This window comes from Belonocnema kinseyi, chromosome 2, assembly GCF_010883055.1.
Source record: "Belonocnema kinseyi isolate 2016_QV_RU_SX_M_011 chromosome 2, B_treatae_v1, whole genome shotgun sequence".
Lineage (NCBI taxonomy): Eukaryota > Metazoa > Arthropoda > Insecta > Hymenoptera > Cynipidae > Belonocnema > Belonocnema kinseyi.
The window spans coordinates 115,315,582-115,328,062 of record NC_046658.1 but is presented as its reverse complement, the minus strand read 5'-3'; the positions used below and the strand labels follow the sequence as shown (position 1 = coordinate 115,328,062).

General features: G+C 29.4%; 1 protein-coding gene across 1 annotated transcript in view; it reads right to left on the bottom strand.

The window, feature by feature from the left end:
* Positions 1–12,481, bottom strand: part of LOC117182952 (5-hydroxytryptamine receptor 1-like) — an 84,587-nt gene that overhangs the window by 36,726 nt on the left and 35,380 nt on the right. The window lies entirely within an intron of this gene.

The following is a 12,481-nucleotide window of genomic DNA, read 5'->3' as shown; positions in this document are numbered from 1 at the left end:
AAATAATTTGTTAATACTTATAAACAAAGCTGAAAAAGCCTTTTTTGTTGAAAAAATCATTATTAAGAAAACTGTCCATTATATCCTTAAGAAAATGGGTACTTAAGGGTTTTTGGGCTCGCTGAATACGAATGTGAACTCAGAATTTGAAAATTCAAAATGGCGGGTCCAATATTCAGATTTTGGAAATCTAAAATGGTGGATCAAAGATGGCGCCCGAAACTTGGAATATTTTTAGATTTTTTTTCTGAAAAATAATTAAGTTTTCTGGATTTTAAAAAAATTAGTTTACAAGGATTTTTTGAGTCCGTGATCACGAATCTGAATTTAGATTTTGAAAATTCAGAAAATTGGTATTAATCCATGTTTTAGGTGAGTAGGTGTATATTTTTTCAAACTTCAATATTCTAACAATTTTTCTAACAACTCTAACAATTTAGAAATATTTTGAATTTTGGCCCGCCATTTTGAATGTTCAAAATCTAAGTTCATATTCGTGATCAGAGATACCAAAAACCCCTGAACACCAATTTAAAAAAAAACTACAAATTTTGCCCGCCATATTGGACCCGCCATTTTGAATTTTCAAAATCTGAGTTTGGATTCATGATTAGCGGCTCCAAAAAACCGCTGTATACCAATCCTTTAAAAAAATCAAAAAATATTCCAATTTTAACTCGCCATATTGGATCCACCATTTTGAATTTTCTAAATCTGAGTACAGATTCGTGATCAGTGATCCCAAAAACCCCTGTATACAAATTTTCAGAAAAAATAAAAAAAATAAGACAAACGTTAGCCGCCATATTAGACCCGTCATTTGGAATTATCAAAATCTGAGTTCAGATTTGTAATCAGCGACCCCAAAAACCCTTATGTGCCAATTTTCATGAAAACTCAATCAAATTTGAATTTTTTATTTAAATGGAAGACACTGACTAGTCTCTTGTTCAATTTGAAAGTTGTATTGTATAGAATAAAAGGTAATAGGACGGTACATCAGTTTTACGTAGCAGATTTTTTAACAAGTTATTATTTTTTATTTTTATTTTATGACAAAAATGAAAAAACATTTTTTTATTGTACCTTTTTTGAAGAGATATTATGGATCATCTCAAGATACCTAGAATCAGTATAACAAGTTTCCAAATAAAGTTTTTCGGAAGCTTATTAGACGCTTCCAAATTCATTTAATTTTTGTAAATAAATGAGTGTATGAAAATGGTTTCGTATGGACTGGCTGCGATTCGTCACTATATTCACACTAAACTTGAACAATTTATAGACGAAAAAAGTTTTTCTAACGTAATTAAATATTAACATCTAATTTATCTACTTTTGAAATAATTTCAATACCAATCAATTTAAATACTCACTAAAGAGTTAACATTAAATTATTTAACAACGACTCTTTTTTTCTAATTGAGAACAACTAATGACTGCATTATCAAAATAATTAATTCAATGCGTTATTTGGCTATTTTTTAACATTTAGACTTTAGTTTTTTAACATAATTAACTATTCATAATTTTTTATTTTAGTTTATTTAGGTACTTGGATAACAATAAGGTATTGTTACTATTATCGACAATGTTATAAACAATTTTTGCTCGTCTTATATATAGATTTCTTAGCTGAGAATTTTTTTGCTTGTGCTAATTTTTAAAAAACGAACCAAATTAACAAAATCATTATTTGGCTATTGTCAAGATTTAAACTTTGTTTTTAATGCAATTAACTGATAATAACTAATTTTGAAACTTTTCTAAGATACCTGGATAGATGTAATAGACAAATTTCTTACGTCTATTGTAATTGTCAACCTGAAAAAAATGTTCAAATTGGATAAGAAATTGTATTCTGGAAAAAAATTTGTCCACAGACATTTTTCTTTTCTTTTTACCTTAAAAACCTGATTCTTCATTAGGTTAGTGCGTATATAAACTTAAAAAAATAAAAATATATTTTTTATAATACCGATTGTAAATTGTATTAAAAGAAAATATTCGCTTTACTTATACGCGTGAATTGTATTATATTGATTTAATAAATGAATTGAATAAAATAAGGTAATTCGATTTTTCAACAAAAATTCACCTGGAATATATATTTTTATATTTTTGTGAGAAAATTTATCCAAACGATGAGTTATATTTCACAAACAATATAGCCCTGATCTAGAATAAAAAATAAAATTATCCTAATATAGACTTGTTTTTATTACGTTCCGATTATTATAGAAATGTATCATCATATGCCTTTTTATATTAATTTAAATGTAATAATTACGAAAAATTTATCAATTTAACTTCAGTTATTGAGAGGTTTTTCATGCAGCATTTTTTATAATTTAATTGAAAAACTGACAAAGCTCCAACTTGTAAACAATTTTTCTTGCAAAAATCATTAATCATTAGAAGTGACAGCGGGTAACTAACGTGGAGCACTGCGTTACGAAGAAACAAGTTTTTGAGCGATAAAATATTTCTTATCAAGTAAATTCCCATCTCTTTGTAAGATGTGAATAATGTTGACAAATAATTCCAAGTCGAAAACTTGAATGAGTCAATATATATTCTTTACAGAAAACACATATATAGACGCTTTACAAAATTTCCTGAATAACAGTTTCTTGAATATTAAAGCAGCACGACGAAAGATAAATGCTCTCTGTTGAAATGTCAGCAAACTCAATTTAATTGTTGTGAGTACATCGGAGATGATAATTAATGGATTTATGTAAATAAGCTGCATACAAATTGCACAATTCTTATAAAAAATGTGACTCATTTTTTGATAACCATTACGAAAATAAAAAAGCTGGATATTTTGGGTTGGAAAAGAAATCCGTTTAAAAAATGATTTATCAGATTTTTGACACTCTTCTCATCAGTAAAGGTTTTTTTTATTAACGAAAAGTAGCTGCCCGGATAAAATTGTTAACCTAAATTCTTTCACTGCTGAGTGTAAAAAATCACATAAATCGGTTTTTCATCAAAAAACTCCAGATGTTTTACAAATTCAGTTTTGACTAACGTTTTATTTTATATTAAATATTTCCAACAAAAATCTGGGCATTGAAATTCTAAAAATTAGGATGTTCAAGATACAAACAGATATGAGCGAATAGCAGAGTTGGTTGTGGTACGTGCACTCCCTGCGGCCATTAGCATGTGTACTGAATAAAGTGAATGGTACTGACGCTTTGAGAGTAAGCTCAATAATTCCTGCATAGGATAATGCATAGAAATTACTGTACGCAAAAATTGGTGAAGGTAAGCCAATGCTGTTGGTGGAAAGATGGCAAGAGGTCATAGAGCTAAGTGAAAATGCTGATTGAAAGAAGGAAATTTCAATCGGTTAACCACATTTTCAATCTGTCACTGAAATTTAATATGAGATGGAGGTCTTAAAAAATCATACCAAATGGTACAAATACGATAAAAACATAGTAACTTTAAATGAGCGTGATTCTGCCAAATGTAGGTTATCTCGGGTTATGTTCAACCGAATAAAATATGCAGATTGAAATTTTCAAGAATAAATTGTTTCGAATAAGAAGTTTGAAGTAAAAAATTTGAATAGGACAATGCATATTAAACGATAATCAAATTAATTCAAATAAAATAATATTGCAATATATTATAATTCATAAAACAATTTATATCTAAATTTAATAATTATGAAGTTGTAATTCTCTTTTTACAGTAATTTTAATACATTACCCTGCGCAGAAATTATAAGACTTACTCTTATATGGTCAGTGCCATTCAGTTTATTCACTGCACATGCTAATGGCTAAAGGGAGTGCACGTGCCAGAAACAAATTCTACAATCCGCTCATATCTATTTCCACCACAAGCATTCAAATGTTCAGAATCTCAATACCCATATTTTTTAAATATAATTTCTAGAAAATAAAACGAGAGAGATTGTTTTTGTAAAATTCAGATTTATATCTTGTGAATGTGGAGTTTCATAACCTAAAGTTTGTAATTTATTAATTTTTTACTTTTAGTGATAACGAGATTTTATAAACGCAAATTAAAAGTAAAACGTATTTTTGATCTGCAAAATAAAAAAATAAATGTTTAACATTCAGATGTGCTATGATACAAATATGCGAAAACAATGTTTATCAAAATCAATCAAAATGCCTGAAAATAAATAGTCCATAATAAAAGTATAATGCGTATGCCAGTTTCTGATTAAAAGTTGTCAATTTAACTTTTTTTTATTAAATAACTTAAACTTGTTAGATTTTCAACATTTTATTTTGAATGAATTAGTTTCTATCGGAGATATTATTTCTGAATCAGATAATAACCATTCATAACGCTTCTTGGTTAATGCTTCATAAAATCTGAAAGTCTATATGAGTAAAAGCTATTCAAGGAACAAATAAAATTCGTATTTTTAGATAAATAAAAAAATTTATGAACAGTTTCTAACAATGGAATCAGAAATCAATGCTCTAGTCGAATTTTTTGTCATTTTATCCTCTCAAGATCAACGTTAAAAGCTAGTTATTTGTCAAATATTGAAAATATCGGAAAGCGATGAACACGTTTCACGATATGCCTTTACCTCCCTTTATAGACATTCAACAAAAACAAACAAACTTGTAATTCCTTTTAGTGATATATAGACCTGTTGTAATATGCTTTATTAACGAAATGCACCTAAAGGAATTGAGCTGAATAATATTAATTATTATGGTAATTAAAAAATTATTATTATTCAAATTAATTCAATTTAAATTAAATTTAAAAAATTAATTAAAAATAGAATAAATAAAAACAATAAAAATAATCAAAATAATTATAATTAATTTGTTGATAGTGCTGAATACCTTCAACGGCTTATCATTTTCTGTAAGAAGGGCCATTCTGGGTACACGGCAAACACTCAGATATATGTGCCTTGTGTAAAAAGGGTGTTTCTTGACATAAATAGAATTTCCTCTCAACCGGAAGACCGAGAAACTTTATTTTCAAAATCCCTGGACTTTTATCTGGTTTTCCATGATTTATTTTTTATTTTAGTTTACTGGTAATATGCAAAGACCAGAATTTCAAAATAATATAATGTTTCTTTTAACTGAACAAAACAATACAATTCGAGAGTTAAGTTTTTTGTTTGTGTTAACCTAAATAGATTACTTTTTTATTCTAAAAGTTAAATTTTGAATCCAAAAGTACGATTTTTCAATGAAACAGTTCAATTTCCGACCAAAAATATGAGTCTTTAAGAAAATAGTTATATTTTCAACAAAAAAGTAGAATTTTTTCAAAACGAAATTGTTAAATTTGAAACCTACAAACATACATTTTTAGGTAAATTATCGAATTAACAAAAAAAATTATTATACTTCAACCAAACACAGTTGAATTTTTAAAAACTATATGCATTGACAAATCGTCAACAAAATAATTAAATTTCGAACAACATACTTGAATTTCCGACCTGCAAAGATGTATTTTTAACCATTCAGTCAAATTTGTAACCACAGGTAGTTGAATTTTTTGTTTAAAACAATAATTTTCCAGGAAACAGTTATATTAACAATTCAATGGCAGAAGATTTAACCTAAAGAGCCAAATAAAGAAGATTAAATTTCTATCAAAAGAGACGAATTTATAAACTAAAAGGGCGATTTTTTAACCCAGAAGATTTATTTTCTTAGAAAAAGGACAAATTTGCAAAATTAAATATATATTGTTAAACAAATAGATGCATTTTAAACTAAAAAATATCAATTGGTAACTGATAATGGAACAGAAGAATTATAAGTAAAAAAGTAATTTTCATTTTAAAAAGAAACTAATTTACCATAAAATAGGCAAATTTTTAACGAAAGAGATAAAGTTAAATGAAAACGATGAATTTTCTAAACAAAAACTCGAATTTTCAGAAATTAACATTAATTCAAACAAGAAAAACTGCTTGTTCAACTTGTAGATCTTTTGAGGAAAAAGACGAATTTTCTCTATTTCATTGTTAGTTAAAAAATTAATTTTTAACAAAATATTAAAATTTTCTAAGAAATAAATTAATTTTCATCTAAAATTGTGAATCTGTAATATAAAAATGATTGTTTGACAAAGATAACTTATGGAACAGAGATAAACAAAAAAATATGAAGGAGCTAAGCTTTTACTTAAGGAAGTTCAATTTTCAAAAAAAAAAAACAATGAATATGCAACAAATAATGTAATGGTAGATATTTCAGGCAAAAAAGGTTTTAATTTTAAGTCAAAAAAGATAAATTTTCCACCAAACACTTATGTTTCATTAAAAAAAGATCATATTTCTACTAAAACGGATGACGTTTCAAATAAAAAGACAAATGTTGGAAAAATAGTAGTTTTTTTGAATAATGAAATATTTAAGTTTTTAATGAAAAAAGGGGAATTTAAAAAAAAACAAGTTCATTTTCTACCAACATAGTCGACATTTTATTCCAAAGAATGACTTTTAACAAAATCGTTGACTTTTTGATTAGAAAATAAAAAAATGCAAAGACCAGAATCCTAATATTATATCATTTTTTAAATATAATATTTTATGGATGAAATAAAATAATTTAAACTTTGAGTTTAGAAATTTTAAATTATTATTCTTGAGATTTTTTTAAAGTGCCTTTTATAGAAATTTTCTGACTTTTGAAATGTTTTTTTTTCAAGATTTGGTGTTTTTTATCACTTTCTCTAACGAATAAAAATTTCCTGACTTTTCACCTGACTTCCAGAATTGCAGAACAGAAATGCTTTGCAACCAAAATGATCATAATGCGACTAACTTCGCCTAATCAACTAGGTAAATAATACAGCTTCTGTAGAAAATATATTCACGTCGTACAAAAATACACAAATTTTCAAACGATTAAAGAAATGATAAGATCATGAAAAAAAAACCGACGAATATTACCGTTCACCCAATGGTAAAATTGTACTCAATGAAACAGATTTTGCTGGACCCATGCGGAATAGAAAAATCAGAATTTTTAATTTCATACGAACGCTAACATTTATTATATAAATAAAGATATCATAATTTCCCTAAATATTGCACTAGAAACAAAGACTGCGCATTAGTTTGGGTCCAAAATGCAAATTGGAACTTCGTGGAAAATTAGTGTAATAGAACCCTAACTAAGTATAAATTATTTGGTGTGGATTGATTAAGGCCTTCTGAGCGCACGTTATGAAAATATGCTTGAAACAATTATCATTTTTATAGATTCGATATTATTTTGTGTTTTAAGCTTTTTTATGTTCTTCGGGGTCCTCACTGTATCCAAAAATCCTGACAGTTCTCTAATAAATATTCCCTAGGAAATAATTAAGATCCAGTGGATCGCTGTTTTCAAAAAATATTTTTTAAGAGTACCCTAATGTCGAAAAAATTATTTCAGATATGCGAGGCCTTTTTACTCTTACAAATTCCTTTAAAAAATTTCACATGCTTGAAAATTAATAAATGTAAGGACAGTAAATTGTTAAAAACTGAGTTTTGTGTTTTTTCAAATTGTCTATTTTTCGTTATGTCAACATTTTTTCTAATGTTATTGTATCAGTAAAAGAGGGTCGAATATCTAAAATAATTCTTCCGAAATTCCTGCAGATTCAAAAAATGTTTTTTGAAAACAGGAGTCTACTAAAGATAAATTATTTCCTATATAATCATCAGTAAAGAAGTATCCGAATTTTTGAAGACGAAAAAGACACACTCAGAATGCCTTGAAAAACCAACACCGAATAATAATTCAGACTTTTTTCAGGATCCTAATACTCTACTTTTTCAATATTTCCAAATTATATTTATAAAATTTGGTTTTTCCGACCCACCCTACTGCGCATGTCTAGCTAAATTTGTGAGCAAATCGGTATTATAGGAATTGCTACGAAAGCTAAAAAGAACTGAAAACACAATTCTCTCGAAAAAATAGATATGAGATTTTTTCTGGTAATTGTACTTCGCGACAATCAACTACCACAAATCCTGATTAGTTCTAACGTGCAAGTTTCCCCTATTATACAAGAAAAAGAACTTGAATACTGAATTTTCCTTTGTATTTTAATATTTTTGGCGATCCTAAATTTTTAGAAGCCCTATTTTCCTCTCTAGTTTCTATCAAATCCCACCGAAAGCTTTTCCTCTGCGTTTATCAAGAAACAAGATCCTCTCACTTCTAGAATGGGCACTCTTTTAACAATATTCCAGTTACTGAATACAGAGTCAACACACTTCCGTTTACATACAAGTCTTATTGAGTTTTCTAAGGGTGCGTGAATTTTGTAGATATATGTATATAATAGAGGGTTAGCGAAGAAGTGAAGATAATGGTGAAGAGCGCGAGAAAAAATAAGGGTGGCAGGGAAAACTGGCTTTGAGGAAAAGGAGAAAAGAAGGATGGCAGAGATGGCAGAGACTGAAGGAGTGTGAGTCAGTAAGGTCGAGAGATAAAGGGGATGGGTAGTTTTCTCAGCTCTTCAGCTGAGGCGGAATCTGAAGAACGAAGAAGGGTGGCTGCGTGGTGAAATTGTCGGAAGACGCTGATGGTGAAACTCGCCCAGGGAGGAAAGAGAGAGGAAGAGGGATAAAAAAAGAAATAAAATAGGGAGAGAGGGCGAAACTAACGGTGGAAAACTTGTATCGATAAACGAGCCCCAACCTGTAATTCCAACAACCTGTTGGCACAAATTACACACTTTACCGTTATGTCGTTTGGCTTTACAAAACGTAGCGTCATTAGCGAACTCCGGTGTACAAGAAGAGTGGCAAACGAATCACTAATGAGGAGTGCGACAAGTTTTCCATAAAATGATAACTTTCCAGTGAGAAACAAGTATCTTTATTGTTGTGCGCCAACCGAAATTTAATTTTTCTTTCTTTAAAGGCGGCATTCGCATTTTAGTACAATTAACTACAAACTGGTATTGTGAAGGCGAATACAGTTCCTAAAATATTTAAAAATAAAAATACTTATTACTAAGAAATGGCGCATATTTTTCAATTTCTATAAGAAAGCGCCCATTAATTACGTATGGCATTTTAAAGGGGCAGGCGATCCTGAAAATCTTACTCAGGCGGATAAGAGTCCAAAATATCTCTCATGTAAATTTGTTCTATTTATAATGTAAATTTCGTTATACATACGTGTTTGAAATCCTTTTAAAATTCCTTGAAATCTTTCAAATCCGTGGAGATTTTTCGAATCTCTTGAAGTCCCTGATAATACATTTAAATCCATTAAATTCTGTTGAAAGCCTTCAATATTTCGCAAAATTTCTCAAAATAATTTATATTATTTGGAAATCCTTTTATATTTCTTTAAAGCTTTCGAAATCCTTCAAAATCCTTTGAGATCTCGTGAAATAATTGAAAACCCTCGATATCTCTTAAATTCCTCGAAATCCCCTAAAATCCCTTATAATATTTTTAAATCCTTTGAAAATGTATTTTTAAATTTTTTATCTTTTAAATCTCTGAAAATCCTTTAAAATCTCGTGAAATCATCGAAACTCCTTTAAACTTTCTAAAATCCGTTAAAATCCTTTGCAATCTCTCAAAATCCATGACAAATTTTTAAAATACACTGAAATCTAATAAAATCACTTCCAATCTTCGATATTCCATTAAAATCTGCTAATATAATTCTTAAGAACATGTAAGTGTTAGAGAAAATGAGCTTGCACTAATAATGAAAATCTTAGGTTTGCTAAAAGCCGACATGTCTCTAAATGGTAAGTTCACTACCTGGGTGCAGTGAGTCGCACACCAGGTAGTTTAGCACGTATTCTACGAGAACTTAACAAAAATTTAAATTGTGCCAATTGCCAAAATAACTACCATTAGTGAGTCGGCGATCCGGATGCACCAGATTGAGCACCAGGTAGTGTGATACGTCTTCTACGAGAAATTTAAAAAAATTTAAATTTTGCGAATAATGAAAATATTTCCAAATGGTGAGGCGACAACCCGGGTGAACCAGGTCACGCCCCAGGTAGCTTAGCACGTATTCTACGAGAACTTTTTCAAAATTTAGATTGTTCCAACAGCCAAACTTACTAGAAATTGTGAGTCGACCATCCGGGTGCACCAGGTCGAGCACCAGGTAGTTAATTACGTATTCTACGACAACTTTTTAAAAATTTATATTTGGTGAATAATGAAAACAGTTCCAAATGGCCAGCCGACGACCCGGGTGCACCAGGTCTCTGCCCAGGTAGCTTTGCACGTATTCTACAAGAACTGTTTTAAAATTTAAATTTTGTGAATAATTAAAACAATTCCAAATAGTGAGTCGACGATCCGGATGCACCAGGTCATGCCTCAGGTATCTTAGCACATATTATACGAGAACTTTTTCAAAATTTAGATTGTTCAAACAACCAAAATTACTTAAAATGGCGAGTCAACCATCCGTGTGCACTAGGTCGAGCACCAGGTAGTTAATTACGTATTCTACGAGAACTTTTTAAAATTTATATTTTGTGAATAATTAAAACAGTTCCAAATGGTTATTCGACGACCCGGGTGCATCAGATCGCGCTTCAAGTATCTTAGCACGTATTCTGCGCGAACTCTTTCAAAATTTAGATTGTTCCAACAGCCAGAATTACTAAAAATTGTGAGTCGACGATCCAGTTGCACTAGGTCGAGCACCACGTAGTTAATTACGTATTCTACGAGAACTTTTTTAAAATTTATGTTTTGTGAATAATTAAAACAATTTCAAATGGTCAGTCGACGACCCAAGTGCACCAGGTCGCGCCCCAGGTATCTTGGCAGGTATTCTACGAGAACTTTTTCGAAATTTAGATGGTTTCAACAGCCAAAGTTACTAAAAAATGTGTGTCGACGATCCGGGTGCTCCAAGTCGAACACAAGGTAGTTTAAAACGTTTTCTACGAGAACTTTGAAAAAATTTTGCACCTGGTGCACTTGGATTGTCGACTGACCATTTGGAACTGTTTTCATTATTCACAAAATTTCAATTTTTTAAAAGTTCTCGTAGAATACGTATTATACTACCTGGTGTTCGATCTAGTGCAGCCGGATAGTCTACTCACAATTTTGTGTAATTTTGTATGTTTGAACAATCTAAATTTTAAAAAAATTCTCATAGAATACATGCTAAGCTACCTAATGCGCGACTAGATTCACGCGGATGGTCGACTAACTAATGGTAGTTCTTTTGGCAATTGACACAATTTAAATTTTTAAAAAGTTCTCGTAGAATATGTGCTACACTACCTGGTGCGGGAAACGGTGCACCCGGGTAGCGAACTTCTTCGGTTTATCATTCAGCCATCAAATTCATAATTTTTTGTTTTCACAGTTTTTTTCAGGAAATCAGTAGTTCTAAATAAAAAATTGCATTTGAAAGAGGATTAACGTTTTTTTCACTATTTTAGGTTATGGTTGCATTTGTCAGCTTGAAAATCGGGAAAATTGGTATAGATTTGAAAGAAAATTTACAATTTTAGAACAATTTTAAGTTGGCTTAATATTTAAGACTAGAAATCTGTTATGGTACACCCAAAAATTACGTTTGAAAGAAGAATCAGAGTTTAAATAATTTTTGCTATCTTATATCAGTATTTTGTACAAAATAGCTATTCTTAATCAATTATAAAAGATTTTTTTTCTCTTTTCTTTTATATTATTTTAAATAATGGATACTAGGAAATACAGAAATGTTCTATTAATATTAAATTTACATTCTGCTTTGAAAAATGCACGAAATAAAAAAGCCTAATCAAGCGTCATTCAATACGAATTAGGATGATGAATCAGTGTTTAATGTCATAAAATGATAAATAACAAATAGAACCATGTGCTTCTGGTTCCGAACCATTTTCATTTTGAAAAATAAGAAAAAATTGATCACTTTTATTTTGCTTCAAATAGCGTTACAACCATAAACAGAAATATTTGAGAAGGTGTTTTCAAAGGACAATTGACGTTCGTAAATTTTAAATTTCTTTATTTTATGCATTTACTAGTTCTTCATTCATTAATTCTTTATTTACTAAAAAATTCTGATACTATAAATGAAGGTAAATTAAAATTTCAAAAATTCTGCTTATATTTCCACACTTAAATTATTTCAATCTGAGTTGAAAAGTAAAACATTAACCATGTATGGAATGTTTGATTTTTGAGGCACGTGTAGGGTGCGGAAAGTGGCCAATTTCAAAACCTCGGTTAAATAATATCTGAATAATATTGGAAAATAACGCTAAGTAATTAGACACTTGTTTAAATAAATAAAAATTCTGCTAAATAGTAATAAATATTATGAAGGAACTTGTATTTTCCGATGTTTTTATTCCTTTATAAATAAATGTATAGTAATATAATGGCCGGATGTGTGAATTATCTGCAGATGACATCGCATCAGGCATGAGAACAAACATTACTTTTCAAATGTGTCAATGTGAAAGATAAAATAACGCAATGTGACCTAAA